Genomic DNA, 16,778 nt, shown 5'->3' with positions numbered 1-16,778 from the left:
TCAAAACCTAACCAGAGTGCTATCATTATGTGATTTCTGTTTCTTTATGGAAGTTTTGCCCTCTCAGAGAAATTAACCATGTAGCTTCAAATTAAAATATTCTGGAAATTACTGAACCCAAATGAAGTTGTGTTACTCATGCAATGTATACAGTGCTGACCAGGCAGTAACATGATCATCAAGCTAATTCTGCAATTTTTAAAGGGCTTGCAAAAAAAACAAACCAATTTTGCCAAATGAAAACAGAATAAACTACTGTACACTTATATACACACAGTATAATATATCATTTCTGGGAGAAGCATTTATTTATTTGTTTGTTTGTTTATTTCCATGGTAGAACGAAAACCAGTTTTTTTTAAAGTATTATTTCCAGCTGATTTGAAACAGAAAAAAAAGTCACAATGATTCCACAATGAAGTTAATACATGTTTATTTGCAGAGCAAGATGGAAAGAACTTGGTTATAAAACAAACTAGCAAAATTCATGCATGGAAGATGAAGCACAGCATAACGTATTTTAATGTTATATAAAAAAAGGGCAACTTACAATGGAACATTTGCTGCTGGGAAGACACGAGGCCACTGATGTTCTTATCTTAACAGCCAGCTGTAACAACAATTGCAAAGATAGACGAGGGTAAAATAAATACAACAAAACACTATCCTAATAACAGAATTCAAAGATAAAGATTGCTTTGAGCCAAACTCAATTCCATGTGATTCCATAACAGAAACAGACAAATGATTTGTCATTCTCTTGTTTTGAGGGTTTTATAAAATCCAAATCTAGAATGTCCTAGTGATCTATTTAAGTACTAGTCCAAGAGGATCCTGTTTTTCTTCTTTTGGATCAACAGAATTTGGCTACTTTTATTTGTTGCCATTTGATCCAATTTGTATAAGGAGCCTCTGTTGTGCAGTGGTTAGAGTGCAGCACTGCAAGCTACTTCTGCTGCAGCCAGCTGCCTAAAATTTGGCAGTTCAAATCCCACCAGGCTCAAGGTTGACTCAGCCTTCCATCCTTTGGAGGTGGGTAAAATGAGGACCCAGATTGTTGGGGGCAATAGGCTGACTCGGTAAACCGCTTTGAGAGGGCTGTAAAGCACTATAAAGCGGTATGTAAGTCTAAGCGCTATTGCTATGTTGAATCATACAATCCATATCATATGACATATCTATATTTATATCACTATGCTTTTGTGTTCTCAAACAACAACACAGGATATAAACTTATGGTACATTAATATTCCCAATGAAAAACCGTGTTAGGGATACACCCTAGCAGAATTTGCACGGCAGTCAGGCAGGCAGGCAAATATGTGAGATAAACGTTTTTGTAGCTTACACTCAGTAAAACAGATACACTGTGCTAGTTAAATAGTTTATTCCAGTAAGAGTTTTATCATAGTCAAACAGTCCATATATCATTCACTAGTTCAGTCCGTTCGGGGATTATTCAGTTGCAAAGTCCAGTGTCGAAAAAGGGATTAGTAAACTTACAAATATCAGTCCAGTTATATATCTCCTCGCAGTAGAGATATAAAGAAGTCAAACCTCCTTTCTTCCTTCGACGTTCAAAAACTCAGCAGCAGGGAACACGCAGTTAGCAAACCATCAATCCAGCATAGTTAGCAATCCAGCAGGTTCTCTTGCTCCCTCTTATGGCGGTTTTACAACCGCACCCAAAATTACATGCTTTGCAGTTTAAAGTGACACACACTTAAACTTACTATCATAGTTTATATATATTATTTTACCCAAACTACATTAGGTAACCTTGTTATTCCTAACATACTCCCCTTTTGGGTAATATATATATATATATATATATATATATATATATATATATATATATATATATATATATATATATATATATATATATATATTTATTTACAACCTTAACTCATAGTCATCACAACTTTCTTTGTGTTTGACTGTACCTTGGGCTTTTGTAAATTGATCAGCAATATTTTCTTCAGTCATACAATATTCCAGTCTTATCAAACCATTTTTTACAGATTGCCTTACATTCAGATATCTAAGATCTGTATGCTTAGATCTCGTTTTTACAGCAATATTTGTAGCCATCCGTATGGCTGCTTGATTGTCCTCATATACTACAATGGAATCATTAACAGTTATTCCCATATCCAATAACAACTGTTTATACAGAATTAAATCAGTACATAATAAAGATAGACATGAAAATTCTGCTTCCATTGTGGACATACTTATGTGTTGCTGTCTAATTGACCTCCAACCAATCAGTGCTTTTCCTAACAGTATAGCCGTACCTGAAGTTGATTTCCTAGTGTTTATGTCTGTTGCAAAACTTGCATCAGCATATGCACTTAAAATCAGATCATCTTTTGGCTCCAAATACAATGCATAGTGCATGGTCCTTTTAAGATATCTTAAGATACGTTTTGTCGCTTGCCACTGTCGTTCAGTGGGTTCAGCGTTGAATCTTGCCAATTGATTAACGCTATAGGCAATATCTGGCCTTGACCAATTACTAATGTACGATAAACTACCAATTAGCGATTGATAGATAGTCTTATCGAATTTTGGACTTTGAGCATCAGTGTGGCCAAATTCCTGACTCATTGGAGTTTTTGCCGGTTTACAAAGTTCCATCTTGTATGTTTTTAGTAATTGATAAATCTTATCCTCTTGAGATATCTTATAGCCACCTTTGGTTTTATTTATTGTTAATCCTAGATACTGTTTTATCTCTCCTAGTTGCTTTAATTTTATCCTCTTACCTAATAATGATATTATTTCAGTAGCTTCATTATTAGTTTTTGTAATTAAGGCAATATCATCAGTGAACAACAATAACAATGACACTGTTCCATTTGTCTCTTTCTTAAATACACATGGATCAGCTAAACCTGCTTTAAACCCTATATTGTTTAACTCCTTAACAATATATTGGTTCCATTCGTAACCATATTGTTTTAATCCATAGAGACTTTTTTTAAGCTTCCAACAGTCATTATTTGTTTTATCATCCTTAATTCCTACAGGTTTCTTTAGGTATATAGTGTGCTGCGATGGTGCATGCAGATAGGCAGTTTCTACATCTAAGTGATTTATAATATAGTTCTTCTTAGCTGCCCACACTAAAGCTGCTCTCAAGGTTGTTGCTTTTAGACTCGGTGCAAATACTTTATCATAATCACATGCAGTTTGATTAAACCTTGAGCTACCAACCTAGCCTTATGGGTAACAGTCCCATTTTTACCTGTTTTTAATTTAAATATCCATTTACAGCCAATGGACTTTTCACCTGGAGGTAATTTAACATTTTCATAAACTTCCATTTGTTTCAATGAATTTAATTCTTTCTCCATTGCTCTATGCCAATTTTCTTGTTCCTTTGCTGGATACATTCTAAGTTCTTCAACAGTAGTTGGAACTTTACTAACTTGGCAAACTACACTTGCTTGGTACCTGTCAGGTGGTCTGGTTTCACGTGTTGAACGCCCAGGTATTACAGGGCTTACAGGTGGACTTTCATGTACTACCTGTTCCTGGTTATCTATTTCTTCCTGTTCACCTATTTCTTCCTGTTCTGGTCCTATGTGCTCTTCCTGTACTTCCTCTTTAATTGTACTCTTCTTATTACTGATATGTTGTTTTGGTCTTTTGTAGGTTTCTATGATTACATCCTTACTTGAATCTTGCTCCAGTTTTTCCCATCCTACATGTTCAAGGAATTGTGCACTAGCACTACAGTAAACGCTAGATATACCTTTTTCCCAGAATCTGTATGATTTGTGATTAGATTCATAACCTACAAAGAATAACTTTTAAGCCCTATGCTGCCCCTTATGTCTCAGTTGTGTAGGAATATGCACCCATGCTGGTACTCCAAATGTGTGCATGTAGCTTAGGTCAGGTTTTCTACCATGCCACCGTGTGAATGGTAATTCACCTGTTGTTGAGTTAACAACATTATTCAATATATGATTACCACACATTATTGCTTCTCCCCACAAAGTTTCAGGTAATCCTGAATCCGACAACATAGTACGAGTCATTGCCTGTATTGTTTGGCCTCATCTTTCTATAAAGGAATTATGTTGTGGCCTATATGGTGCAGACTTTTTATGTTCAACACCTGCCATCTTCAGTCTATTTTTGAATTTATTATTTATAAATTCCATACCATTATCAGTTACAAGAGTTACTAGTTTCCTTTTAGTTTTGCTTTCTGCAAACTTCAACCAATTAAAGAAATTCTGATATGTTTCCGTTTTACTCTTCATTAAATAACAGAAACCATATCTGGAATAATGATCCATTATGCTTAATATATAACGAGCACCTCCCACACTTGGTTTTTTAGGACCTATAATATCAGCAAATACGACCTCTAGAGGTTCCTTAGTCTTAAATCCATTTATTTTATTTGCTGGTATTACCTTGCTTTTTTCTTGACTGCAAGCATTGCAGTGCAAATACTTACTGCAAGGCTTCAGTTTTATACCTTCAGACAGTTTGCTTGAGCATTTTAAAATTTATATGCCCTAAACGTCTGTGTAACAAATGTATGCATTCATCATGAGGTTTAACGTTATTATACACTGTGTTAGCCACCTCTAATTGATTATCATTTAACACATACAATTCACCTTTTAAAGTTGCAGTCACTTTTTACCTTCCTTTTCTATTATGCAGTTTTCTCCCCTAAAGGTAACTACATAACCTAGTTTAATCAAAACTCTAACCGAAAGCAAATTAAACTTAAGTTGTGGTACATATAACATTTTTACATTTTCTTTTATGCAAGAACAATGTGCAATATCTTCACCTTTTGCTTTCATTTTCCAGCCATTAGCTAACAATATCTGCTGTGAACTCATGGACATCTTAACAAATTTTTTCTTATCTTTTGTTATGCAGTGTGATGCTCCACTATCTACAACCCATAAAGTATTATTCACAGTTTCGTTGCTATACATGGCTAACTCTAAGCATTTTTCATCCTTTTGATGCCTTTTAGCATTCTGGCTGGCATTGTGGCGTTTTCCTTTCTTGCAGAATCTAGCCAAGTTTATATATTTTATTTTACCCAAACTACGTTAGGTAACCTTGTTATTCCTAACAAACCCCTTGATATCATCCCAAGCAATGATGATATATTTAGCTATAAATTTATTTTTATAAAGTATGGGAACATCACACATCCTTGTCTTATTCCTATCATTGCTGAACTGCTCTTTAAGAATCCCATTTATTCTCATGTATGTGTACTTTTATCATAGCTCAATCAACATCCAATTTTCAGTTTGAGAAGAATGCAATATTGTTTTAGAAGTGGACAAGGGGGCTTCAGATTCAGCAATTCTTGGCAGTTCCTTAAAGCATCCTGCATAATTTCCTGTCCTATCATAGTTGCTATCCAGACCCAGGAAAATACATGTGTTCAGGAAATGTTACAGAGGTAGCATCAGAGTGCAACCACATCTCCTTGTGTTCTTTCCAGATCAGCACTGAGCAATTTCATAGGCCTATGATGGTGACATGCCATACTATTTTTGGTAACATACCAGGGCTGAAAAATTCACCATCACTATCCTAGGCACTCTATTTATTCACACATAGGATTTACTTCTATTATATACGTCTCTTATTGCACTCAGTAACCAACTTTCAATTGTGTATTTCTGTAAAACATCCCATAATTCATGCCTATTCACTTTATTAAGCTATATCAATAAAGATATAATAAACTCCATTTTGTGAGTTTTTAAAACTCTATTTTGTGATTTTTTTTTTATACCTCTCAAAGAAAAATTGGATGTTTGTACCCTTTGTCCAGCCTTATTGCATTTCCGAAATTTTGCTTTTTGTCACTTATTCCCTTGGAATATTACCAAACATTTTCCTAAGCCTACTTAACAGGCTAATTGCTTTATGGTTTCTGCGTTCACTCTAGATACCTTTTCATTGCTTTCCATTCTTCCATCTTCATAAATATGCTAAAGAAACTGTCCTCTCCATAAGCAAACCTATTTACATTTTAATATTTAATTATGCTGCCTATATTTGCAGCCTTGCCATTTTTAGCCTTACCACAGCATCTATTACTTCATTTTCATCATTTTTCCCTTAACATTTATAGCATTCATTTTAGTTCCACTCTTTACTAGACTACTACCATTATCATACAGATCTCTTAAAATTCCCTTACCTATTTCATTCTATGTTACTTTATGTTTTCTATTTTTAATTCCATTTCTTCTGCTGGAGGCTATTTCTTGCATCCTAAATGTGCATCAATTCAAGGCTATTCTCCATCATGTTTTCTCTTGTCATTGTGATCTTTCCTTCCAAAAGGTTAATGCTGTTTCCTCCATTATAAGCTATTTGAGGAGGTAGGAAAATAATGGATTTCAGACTGGGCCATTAGCTTTAGAGTTGTTTATAATGGAAATGAAGTTGACTCAAGACTTTATAGTCCTGGAAATGAGAAACAGGGACCCCTCCAGGTGCGTCAATACTACAATTCCTGGCATCCCTCACATATTGGTCCTTTTGAGAACTATATCTGGAAAGTCATGATTATGCACATCTCTTTAGACCTCTGGATGATGCTGGCCTTTGCTACTACAGGGTGATATAATGCACAAGAACGGAGTCCAGACACATACACCTCTAGTAACATTTGTGTCTCTTCTGTCAAATGTGATGTGGTAAGGAAATACAGCGGGCCTGAAGTGTAACAACTTTTCTTTTTCATGAATGATCTGAAGGTAAACTTTCCCTTGAGGTGAGCTTGACTCCACATACTGTTTTTGGGCAACTCTTGCAGATTTTCAGAGAAATAAACATTTATGTGAAGAGAAAATAATGAAAGAAACAGGGACATTTTTGGTCACATAAAGAAGTAATATCAAACTGTAAGGATATTCAAAGAGAATTACTGGACATGTTTTAGGCAATGAGATTCTCTATTCTTTAGATACAATAACCACTCCTTAGTAAAGAAAGCAAGTAGAGTTCTATGGTTATTAAATAACTGATTTAGTCGTGATGCTGTAGAATGATCATATATTTTTGAAGTGTTAAGGGAACAAAGGCAGTTGCACTTCTTGAAGTTTTCGCTTTTTTGAAGAATGCATAGCCATGAAGCATGTGTGATTGGTGACCCAGACTTTTAAAAACTGAATTATCACTGATGTTGCATTATTATTATTGATACTTTTCTTACTTGCAATCAGAAATATTCTGCTCTGGAGTGAACCTGTAGTTCGCTTTTCCCAGTGGCTTTTTTGCTTAGGTCTCACTATTAATGCAAGTACAGAAGTTGTAAGATATGATTCTGTTTTGCCACAGTTTTTATGATATCAGAGCCAACCAAACTGATGTTTCTGCTTTTCTCACAAAAGCAAACAGTAAATGTATTAAAAGCTTTGAAGTTGTCAATTATTTCTGATTATGCTGTGGCATCACAAACCAAGACAGCTAACTAATGCCTGAGGCAGCAGAGGCATCACTGAACAAGTTGAATGAGTATAAATTGTACAGTTGGTTCAGTTCATTTATCAACTTTCCATACATACTTGGTATGGAATTCCAAGACTACACCTTTCCCCAGCGACCTGGAAAAACCTTTAAAGCTACTTTTTAAATTACATTTACTAATGAAGTTGTGATTATTTTTAGTGGAATAAGGAGAAAAACCATCCAGGTTATTACGTTGCTGGAATTTTTAAAACTGGAGATCAAATAAATAACAGTTTTAAACAACTCTCTCTCTCTCTCTGTACATAGATAAAATATAAATTACACATCAACTTTAACATCAATACTATGGTATAAAAACAAAAACTAACCTCCAACCTTCCTATCACCACCGGGTTGTGGAGAGAACCATACTAAACATACCTGGAGGATATCAGATTGTTCAGGATTGTCTGAGCTTGTCTTGAAAGGAAAAATGCTAGAGGTTTTTCTTGTTTTTGTCTCAAGGTGATTCCTTATTAAATCACTTAATTTGAATGTCTAGACTACAGTAACAAATCTCTTTCTGCTGAGGTTGATAAACTGAGTGGAAAGACATCCCATCTCTCTATCCCTAATCTTGGCATAGAATTCAGTCTATTTTATAAAGAGGAGGAATGCAGAAATGAAGGAGCAGAAAGCCAAGAAGAAGGAAAAAATGAAAGGGAAGGAAGGAAACAATTAGCCTCCAAACACTAAATCAGAACCGTAAATCGCAACCTTATGTGGGCTTGACTCGGAAGTATATCCCATCGCGTTCAATGAGGGTGATTCCCAGGTAACGTGCGTGGGATTGCCGCTAAAGAATACAGTATTCTCAGTGCTATCACCCTCCCCCAGAGGCGGGCATTTGCTTAGCGAGCGTCGGAGCTGTTTTGACCGATTGGAGGCACGACTCCTGTGAGCAAGGACAGCGAGAAAGGTCGAGCAGAGGCTGCGTGGCCAGTGCTCTCCGCCCGGCGTAGAACAAAAGGGGGAGGGCCATACCCGGGATGGGATGGGGTGGGGGTAAAGCTGCCTATTCTTCCACGCACACAGCGCGCAAGTACCGCCACCGCCGCGAAGCGCATGAGCGAGGCGCGCCCCATGAGACGAGAAGCCCAGCGAGAGCTGGCAGCGGCCGGGCGCACCCAAAGTGACACGGAGGAGGAAGGGGGCTCAGAGCAAGCGAGCGCGGATCGTCGCTCCTCCTACGGGTAACATTGCAGTGGGATCGGGGCGGTGTGCAAGCAAGCGAGGCTGCCCGTCGCAGCGAAGCGCTCCAAGCGCTGACCAGGCCGGACTTGGCCTGGGGGGATGCGCGCGCGCATCTTCTGGCGCCCTTGGACCTCCTTCTCCCTCGGGCTTCGCTTTTGCGTGAACCACAAAGGCAAGCCTCCTCCACCTGGCTACGACCTCTTTCCTGTTGCCTTGCCTAGCGAGGGAGACTTAATTTGTCAAACTGGGAAAGGAGAGGAGAAGAGAGGATGTTGGTGGCGGTGGGAAAATCTCTGCTTCGCTTTAGAGATGCCATACTTGCCGCGGATCGTGTTTTCTGCTTTGGTCGGGAAGCTCCTTTTGTCCTGTAGAGGCGAGGGGCTACTTGGGAAGCTTGCTTCCTTGGTGAAGCGAAAGACTACAGCCGCCTCCTCGGAGGTGTTTCCTGGTCCTGATGCGCTTTCAGGGCGCACTCTCCCGTCCTTCTGGGCGAGCAGAGTGTCCGCGCTCTGGCTCATATAAACATTCGTGTTTCCGGGATGATATGAACCCTGAAACGAAACGGGTCCCAGACGAGGGCTGCAAACATCCGGCCAACCACTAAACGGCAATGAATAGAGAAATATTTGCTTCTTTGCTGCCATCTTCTGGTTATCCCGGTTTCTGCAGTACAAAACCAAAGGCTACACTGAAATCAGCATTTAATTTGATGTTTGTGCTATTTGTTTTATGTCAGATCTATTATGGTTTCTCACCCACCAGGTCCAGGAAACGCACTATGGACCTGCTCACATGTATTATTTCACCATGACATAGGGTGGTGTTTCTCATCTTCAACAGTTTTAGATGTGAGTACTTCATGTCCTAAAATTCTCCGTACATGCTTGGGTCTTTGCATGCTGCCTGGGGAATTTGGGGAATTAAAGTCCACACATCTTAGAATTCTTGAAATGAAGAAACACTGACTTAGGGAAAAGCCTTGAAGTTCTGGAAAGATAAAGTTAAGCCTTTGAAGAAAGATAGCATTCATATTTTTCTGCCTTCATCCAGATTGCATCATTCCCAGTCAGGCATCCTGGCTAACGTTCAGGATATATACAAGGACCTAAATTGAGGAAAATGTGTTTCATTGAAAACATTTTAACTAAGTAAACTGCAATAACTGAAGAAGCAAAGAACAGAAAAAAAATATTATCTCCTTGCTGAAATACACATTGATTGCTTTTGTGCAGTTTGATTATAGATTCATTCCATACTGTGGTTTGCACAAAACACTGGACTACATATCCTTCCTTCCCTCCCTCCCTCCCTCCCTTCCTTCCTTTCTTCCTTCCTATGCCATCTGACTCCCAGCAACTCTGTTTCTGAAACTGGTTTATAAGTTCACCATTCACAAAATAGAGTGAAAATTAACCCCAATTTTAGATATTTGGCAAATTCAGCTAATAGGCTGTTAATTGATCTGCTTAAACCTCTCATACAAACACTACTCTTGTACACCTATGTTGGCCACTTTGAACATAATAAAATTAGACAGAAAATGATGCTTTCACATAAGTGCGTTTTAATAACGGAATGGACTAACTCACCAGCTTCTAGCAGAGTGAATGGAATTAAACATTAAAAAGTAATGATTTAGAATGAAACAGAAGTAAGGAAATGCTAGAAGGAGAACTTTAGAGAATAATACTGATACATCAACAAGTGGAATTGAAATAAATGCTACAAATGCTAATGCCCAGAAAAAAAACAACAAGGCTGCAGTTATAGATAGTGTAATTGAAGAAAAGTTAAAAGATGAGTGTAGTTTGCTCATGGAATTGCTCTGTCATTTATTGACTGAATTTTCTAAGGATTGGGAAAAAATGCATTATTGTTCCCTGAAAAAAAGGACAGGTAGCAAGAATGAATACAAAAACTATGAGAAATTAGTTTATTAAGGATTTGGGAAACATTTGGGAGAATTTTGACCAAAAGCATACAAGACATGATGATAACAAAATCTGAGAAGTATAATTATAACGACCAGGAGGATTAGACAGCAGATTTTTGCTGCTCTGCAAGACATTGAGGTAAGAAACAGAGTTTATTGCATACCTAAAAAGTTTATGATAATGTCAGTAGGCATTATACAATTTTTTGCTTTAACATGGAGACGACTGCTTGTTGCTGAAAGCAGTGGGAAAAATATATGATGGAACTAAACCAATATTTTTCAAACTTTATCATTTCTAAGCTTCCTGAATGCCAGCTGGGTGACCTTGGACCACTCAATTCTCTCACTCCACATAGTTGTTATTTTGGGGGGGGAAATAGAAATTAGGTGTATTAAATATATTCACCAGAGTAGGCTGACATTTGAGTTGATCCCCAAAATGTGATAGGTTTACAAAAAAAGAACGGATAGCACTGAATGAAAATGGACTGAAGACAATTGTAGTTGACCAGAAAAAAGTTGAAGTGGTTTATTGTATACAGGACACAGATGAGGATCAGATGGAAGAAGAGATACATGAAGGAAGCCTGATTGGGTCAAGTAGAAGTTTGATTAAGATCAAGAATGTTGATGAGACTTCCAGAAAGATGTATGATTAACAATCAAAAGCAGTACAGGTAAACTTTGAGTTACAAGTGTAAAGGATCTTGCTCTCCCCAGTTTGGTAGTTACGTGACTGCTTGGGTGGTTAAGTAGAGCACGGGTGCTCAGGGATGGGAAAGGCCCTGGGAAGCCTAATGCAAGCCCAGGCCTACCTGCCCCAGATCTCTCCAGATCTTCCCACCCTGTGACACTCTGTGCTTCACTTCCAGCTTTTTGGGGTCCCCAATAGCCTTGGGGGTGCTTTTTCACCCACCAGGTCCGACACCCACTCTCTACCTTCTGTTACTGGTTGCTCACTTACCTTCTGTAGATTCTGAAACACCACAGGCCCACAGAAGGGATATGGCCATCCACAGTCTCCTCCACACACCCTGATTGCTCCCCTATCTTTTGTGTGCTCCACAGCTCGCCTTGAGGAAGAAGAGCAGGCCTCTCTGTCCTCTGTCATGCCTGCAGACTGTGTAGTGCAGTCTCAGTAGAGGGAACCATTTTGGGCCACAATTCATTTTAGAACATGGCTGTTCTAAAAATGGCACCTACTTCTGGGATGGACCCATGCAGTCTAGAGATATCAAGGGGTGAAGCAGCCTGCTTCCCTTCCCCAGTGTGGTGAGGGAGTGATTGGTGATTAGGATGGGACCTAGTGGGTGGGAACTAGAACCAAGGCCTACAGGACCCAACAGGGTAGGATGGTGTTGCCTCAAACTTCAGGCGCCCCAAATGTGTGTGAATCTGAAGGCCTATTCTGTAAACTTGGGAGAGAAAACATTTTTAAATTTGCAAAGGAGGTTCCTTGCCTCTTGAAAATAAGGATCACCAAGTAATTCATGCTAATCAACAAATCATTGATTAAGAGTGGATCAATTCTTTTTATAGGATACAAAGATAGATGATACATACAGTGCATTCAGCGTATGTGGTACATCAGTAAACAGATGATCAAATAATAAATACATTGAATACTTATTTTGGACAATACAAAACACTGATTCTAAATAACATTCCACAAGTGACAAACTTATGGGTTACATTACTTTTTTCCCAGCTAGGTTTGTATCTGCTTGAAAGTTGCAAATGTATATGCTCTGAAGTTGTAATTGCTGAAAAACTATGCACACCAAAGAAATGGCTTTGGCTAAGAAGGGGGAAAAGTGCTTTCTTGAAATTATAAAAGAGACCCAGATTATCATGTTAAAAGTACTAATATCACCTTTTTAAAATGCTAATAACGAAGCCTAAGATATGAGGCAACAATGGAGAGGAGATAGGTGCTGTGTGTGTGGGAAATCTACCTTAATTTTGTGAATGTGACCACAAGGATAATGCAGTGGCCATAATCACAACAGGGTTGTAAGTAGCTTTTTTTTTTTGAGGGAGAGGGTCCATCGTAATTTTAGATATTAACTTCAAGTGGTCACTAAGCAAATGGTAATAAGTCAGGTACTACCACTAAATGAAGCAGTGTATGGATATGACAAAAGGATGGATAGTTTTCCAGGTACAGAAAGGTAAAATAAGATACAGAGAATGATATTGGTGGAAATTAAGTGTGCTGTTTTTCTTTTTTTCTTTTCCTGCTTGTTCTCTCCTTTCTGCTGGTTAGTTTTCTTGCCCTTTCTCTTTAAACTTGTCCCTGTAAATAGCTTGCTATTGTCCATTCATCTTCTCATCTTCTCAATCTTGTTTGGTTTATAACTAACTTTGTTTAGAAGCCTAGAGTGATCTTGACAAGATGGGCACCATAGAAGTTTAATAATACATTATGCTTGGTCCTCCATCTTTTCTCTCATAAAGGCAACACTTTTCGAGAGTTGAACTTCTCTTGTCTCACTTATTCTCTGTCTCTGATTGTCTCTGTCTGAGACAGAGAAGTCCAACTCTCAAAAAGTGTTGCCTTAATGAGAGAAAAGATGGAGGTAGAGCATAATGTCATTGTGTCATTCCAGCTCTTCCCATGGCCTTTCGCAGGGGCCAATTTTATTTTTTAATCTGGTCCTTAAATAGAGCATGAGACTAACAGTCTAGATTGGAGATGGGAAATATTTTTATTTATTTTTATTTGTCAATTGCTTACAAGATAATAGGTATAAGTAAAAACATAGTTATGAATACATGGATACATATAAGAAAAATAAAAAAAATATAAAAGGAAACAATAGGACAGGGACGGTAGGCACGTTGGTGCGCTTATGCACGCCCCCCTACAGATCTCTTAGGAAAGGGGTGAGGTCAATAGTAGACAGTCTAAGGTTAAAGTTTTTGGGGTTTGGGGAAAAAAACCACAGAGTCAGGTAGAGTATTCCCAATTAAAAAAAAAAAAAGTTGGCCCCAGAGTGTTGGGTTATCTTATCTTATGGCATCTTGGGCTTCTCTGTGGGGGCTTCCCTATTTTGGAATGCTCCTCCCACCTGAAATATGTAAATTAGTATGAATTACATCTTTTTTTAGTGTCTCTTGAAAGCTTAACTCTTTATCTAGGTCACCCTTGGATAAATGGTTCTTTTTGCCCTACTAAATGATCTTCAGTTTTATTTATGTATACAATAATTTGTGTGTTTGCAAGATTTCTTGGCCATCTTCCCTGAACCATTACCATTGCAGAATATGGTAATTTGAAGCATTTCTGTCCTGCTGATATATATTGCATGAACATTTTCCAACTGATGCAGATGGCCTCAAAGATAACAAAGACTCAAACTGTAAAAGACCCTTTAGGTGGTGGCCAGCACTTTGAATTGAGCTGGGGGTTGCTGAAATTACCGGTAATTATTGTTTAATTTGTTGTATATGTACTTAACATTATTATTTTCAATTGTAGAATGTTTTAGGATGAGATTGCAGGGAAAACAATGCATAAATATATCCAAATACTGCACCAACACAGCAGGATAATGAAAATATATCTAAGCTGCATTTGTAAACCCATTAAAGAAGGCATAAGCAAATAGTGTTGTACACATCATTTGAGTTGCACTTGCATCTGAGTCACGCTGCTTCAAAGCTTTGCTTAACTGTCCTGCTTGTGCATTGCTTCCCTCCCCCCTGCTAATAGTACCAAGCCATCATTTGAAGGGAAAGTGTGGTTGTATTATTTTGCAAAGCCATGGATTAGTTAACCAGGGCTTTTTGGATAAGTTGCAATTGGACAGATTCATAAAGATGCAAAGCTGTAAAGAATAATTGCCAACTGGCTTCAACACACAATAAAGCAGGAGTCCCCAACCCCCCTGGTCTGTGGACCCACATTAGTCTGTGGCATGCCAGCAACTGGGCCATGCAAACAAGGGAAGCCCCATCCGCACGATGCATGCAACATGCAAAATAATGCCCTCTCCATTTCATAAAAAAAAACGCTTTCACTATGGAACTGGTCCCTGGTGCCCAAAAGGTTGAGGGAGCTGCAACAAAGTCTTGGAAGGAGAATTGTTTCTGCAGACAGGGATTATGCTTTTTGCTTTTTGTTTTTGTTTTTGCCTTTAAGGGATGTAACACAGGGTTGTCTCTAAGAAGAGCATAGGGCTGACCTTAAAAGTACTTTTTTTAACAGCTTGTGGTTTAGTAAATTAGATTTATTCAGCTAATTAAAAGCTTAGCTGATTTTTTTTAAAAAATACTTCTAATTGTACCATTTAATGTTTGCATTTTTCAATTTTGGGATGGATGAGGTAGATTGCATTGATACCCTGGTTAACTGGAGCATAAGAAGTAAGTCTTCTCCCAAGTCAGCCTATTAGTTCATCCTAACCCTTATTAGTTACTCAGTTGGCTGCAGCTTTCTGCAGTCTGAAGCAGAGGTCATTCATTTAATAGGCTATCTCGTTTTTAACGAGATGGCCAAGAAGACCTTCTGCCTGCAAGGCAGATGTGTTACTGTTAGTTCCCCGTCCACTGTTCTGGTTGCTTGCAATTTCATTTCAGCCAATGCTTTACAAGAGGTCATGTTGTTCGCAGTAACCTGTAACAAATGCTCTCAAATCTTGGCTGCCAAAATCCAGGATGGCCAGTAGATAGCAGCAGAAATCTCTTTGATAGAATTTTGGGGATGGCTTGAGTCTTAAACCTCAGATGTGGTAGCTATAGTCTTAATTTAAAAAAAAACAGCATGGAAATTATGTTGGAAATTATGTCTATCAAACTCAGGACCTTTTAAAATTAGAATATCATGATGGAAAGAGTGAGGCTACAGAATTCCTGGATGTCTAGTTACATATTATAAATTTGACTCTGGCGTCCATGAATGTCTACGTAGGTGTGGGCATATTTGATTGTCCTGTGAAGCTAAGTTTGCAGTCATTTTTACTGTAGCAGTGTTCCTGATAAATTTGTTAGATCAAGATACATGTTGAGCATTTTACATATTCTAGGAAGGGAGTTCCATTGATCCTGTGGTGGAATGAAATTAAAATTTACAGAGGAATAATTTCTCCAAAGGTCTTCCCACTGTCATCCTGAATTGCAATGAGCTTTTCTCCCTTCCTGTATCTGGAGAGGCTTGGATTGTTGACCCAACAATATGGCCCTTTCCACACTTGTTTCCACAAAGTTTTCACATAATCCTTCCCAGTTAGGTAGAGGTGAAATAAGTAGATGGAAGAGGGGGCTGTAAAAAGCAACCTTCCTACCTTTCTTTGTCACACAGGATGATGAATATTAGAAGGTAGAGTTCAGTGACTGTTGACCGAGGAATTTTGTCTAGAACGGTTGCATTTGCAACAACTGTAAGAACTGCTTATTTTAATAATGCTGGGAATTTTTTTTCCTGTGCAACATCCTGATTTTCAGAATAGGATGAAACTAGGATGATACTATCGAAGCATGGGGTGGAATTTGGATGAGCTTTCTGGGCTTTGCACTTAAGCAGAGCTTAGCTTGCTTTACTTGAATGGGATGCTCCTGGAGAATTCCTGGGTTAAAGGTTTCAATGGAAATATGAAAAACATTATTGGCAGTGGTGCACTCCTTCCACATTGTTGCAAAAGTAAGAAGAAACTACATCTAGAACTACATGAATATATTCATAAAGTCACTAGGGATCAAGTTTGAATCAAAAGAAATTTTAAGATGGTCATCCCATATCAAGCAGAATATGTTAGTATGGATAGCAAGTATCATGCTCAGCTTCAAAACATTGTTAACGCAACAGTAAAAGGTAATACCGGTAGTCTTGAATTATGATTAGTTGCTAACAACCAGTTGAGGTTATGGCAGATTACCTCCTCTGCAAAGGGCCCAACTTTGAGAGTCCAATGTTGGGATCCTGCCATGGTCATGCAACCACATTTTTTTTTAAACAAATTTTATTAATTTTTACAAAACAGTACACAAACAAACAAAGCATAGAATGTAATAACATAAGAGATCTTTTCTGAAAAAAAACAACAATAAAACATCTTATTTAAAGACAGAGTAATTCCAAATTATCACATTTCCATACAAGCACAATTTAATATGTATATTTACC

The 16,778-nt window shown here is 38.0% G+C and overlaps 1 protein-coding gene across 2 annotated transcripts in view; it reads left to right on the top strand.

The window, feature by feature from the left end:
• The first annotated feature begins 8,565 nt into the window (after nt 1-8,565).
• MPP3 (MAGUK p55 scaffold protein 3) overlaps nt 8,566-16,778 on the top strand; it is a 93,515-nt gene continuing 85,302 nt past the window's right edge. Inside the window, exon 1 of one of the 2 annotated variants that reach the window (XM_026669673.2) lies at nt 8,566-8,717. The gene's annotated coding sequence lies outside the window, so the exon portion shown is untranslated. The remainder of the gene's footprint in view (nt 8,718-16,778) is intronic. The other variant, XM_087947059.1, reaches the window with a different exon arrangement.

Source organism: Notechis scutatus, chromosome Z (assembly GCF_049901735.1).
Source record: "Notechis scutatus isolate UNSWTSFEM ecotype Mainland chromosome Z, rNotScu1.2, whole genome shotgun sequence".
Taxonomy (NCBI): Eukaryota; Metazoa; Chordata; class Lepidosauria; order Squamata; family Elapidae; genus Notechis; species Notechis scutatus.
Note: the sequence above shows the minus strand (reverse complement) of the source record. Positions and strands in the feature narration are given on the sequence as shown.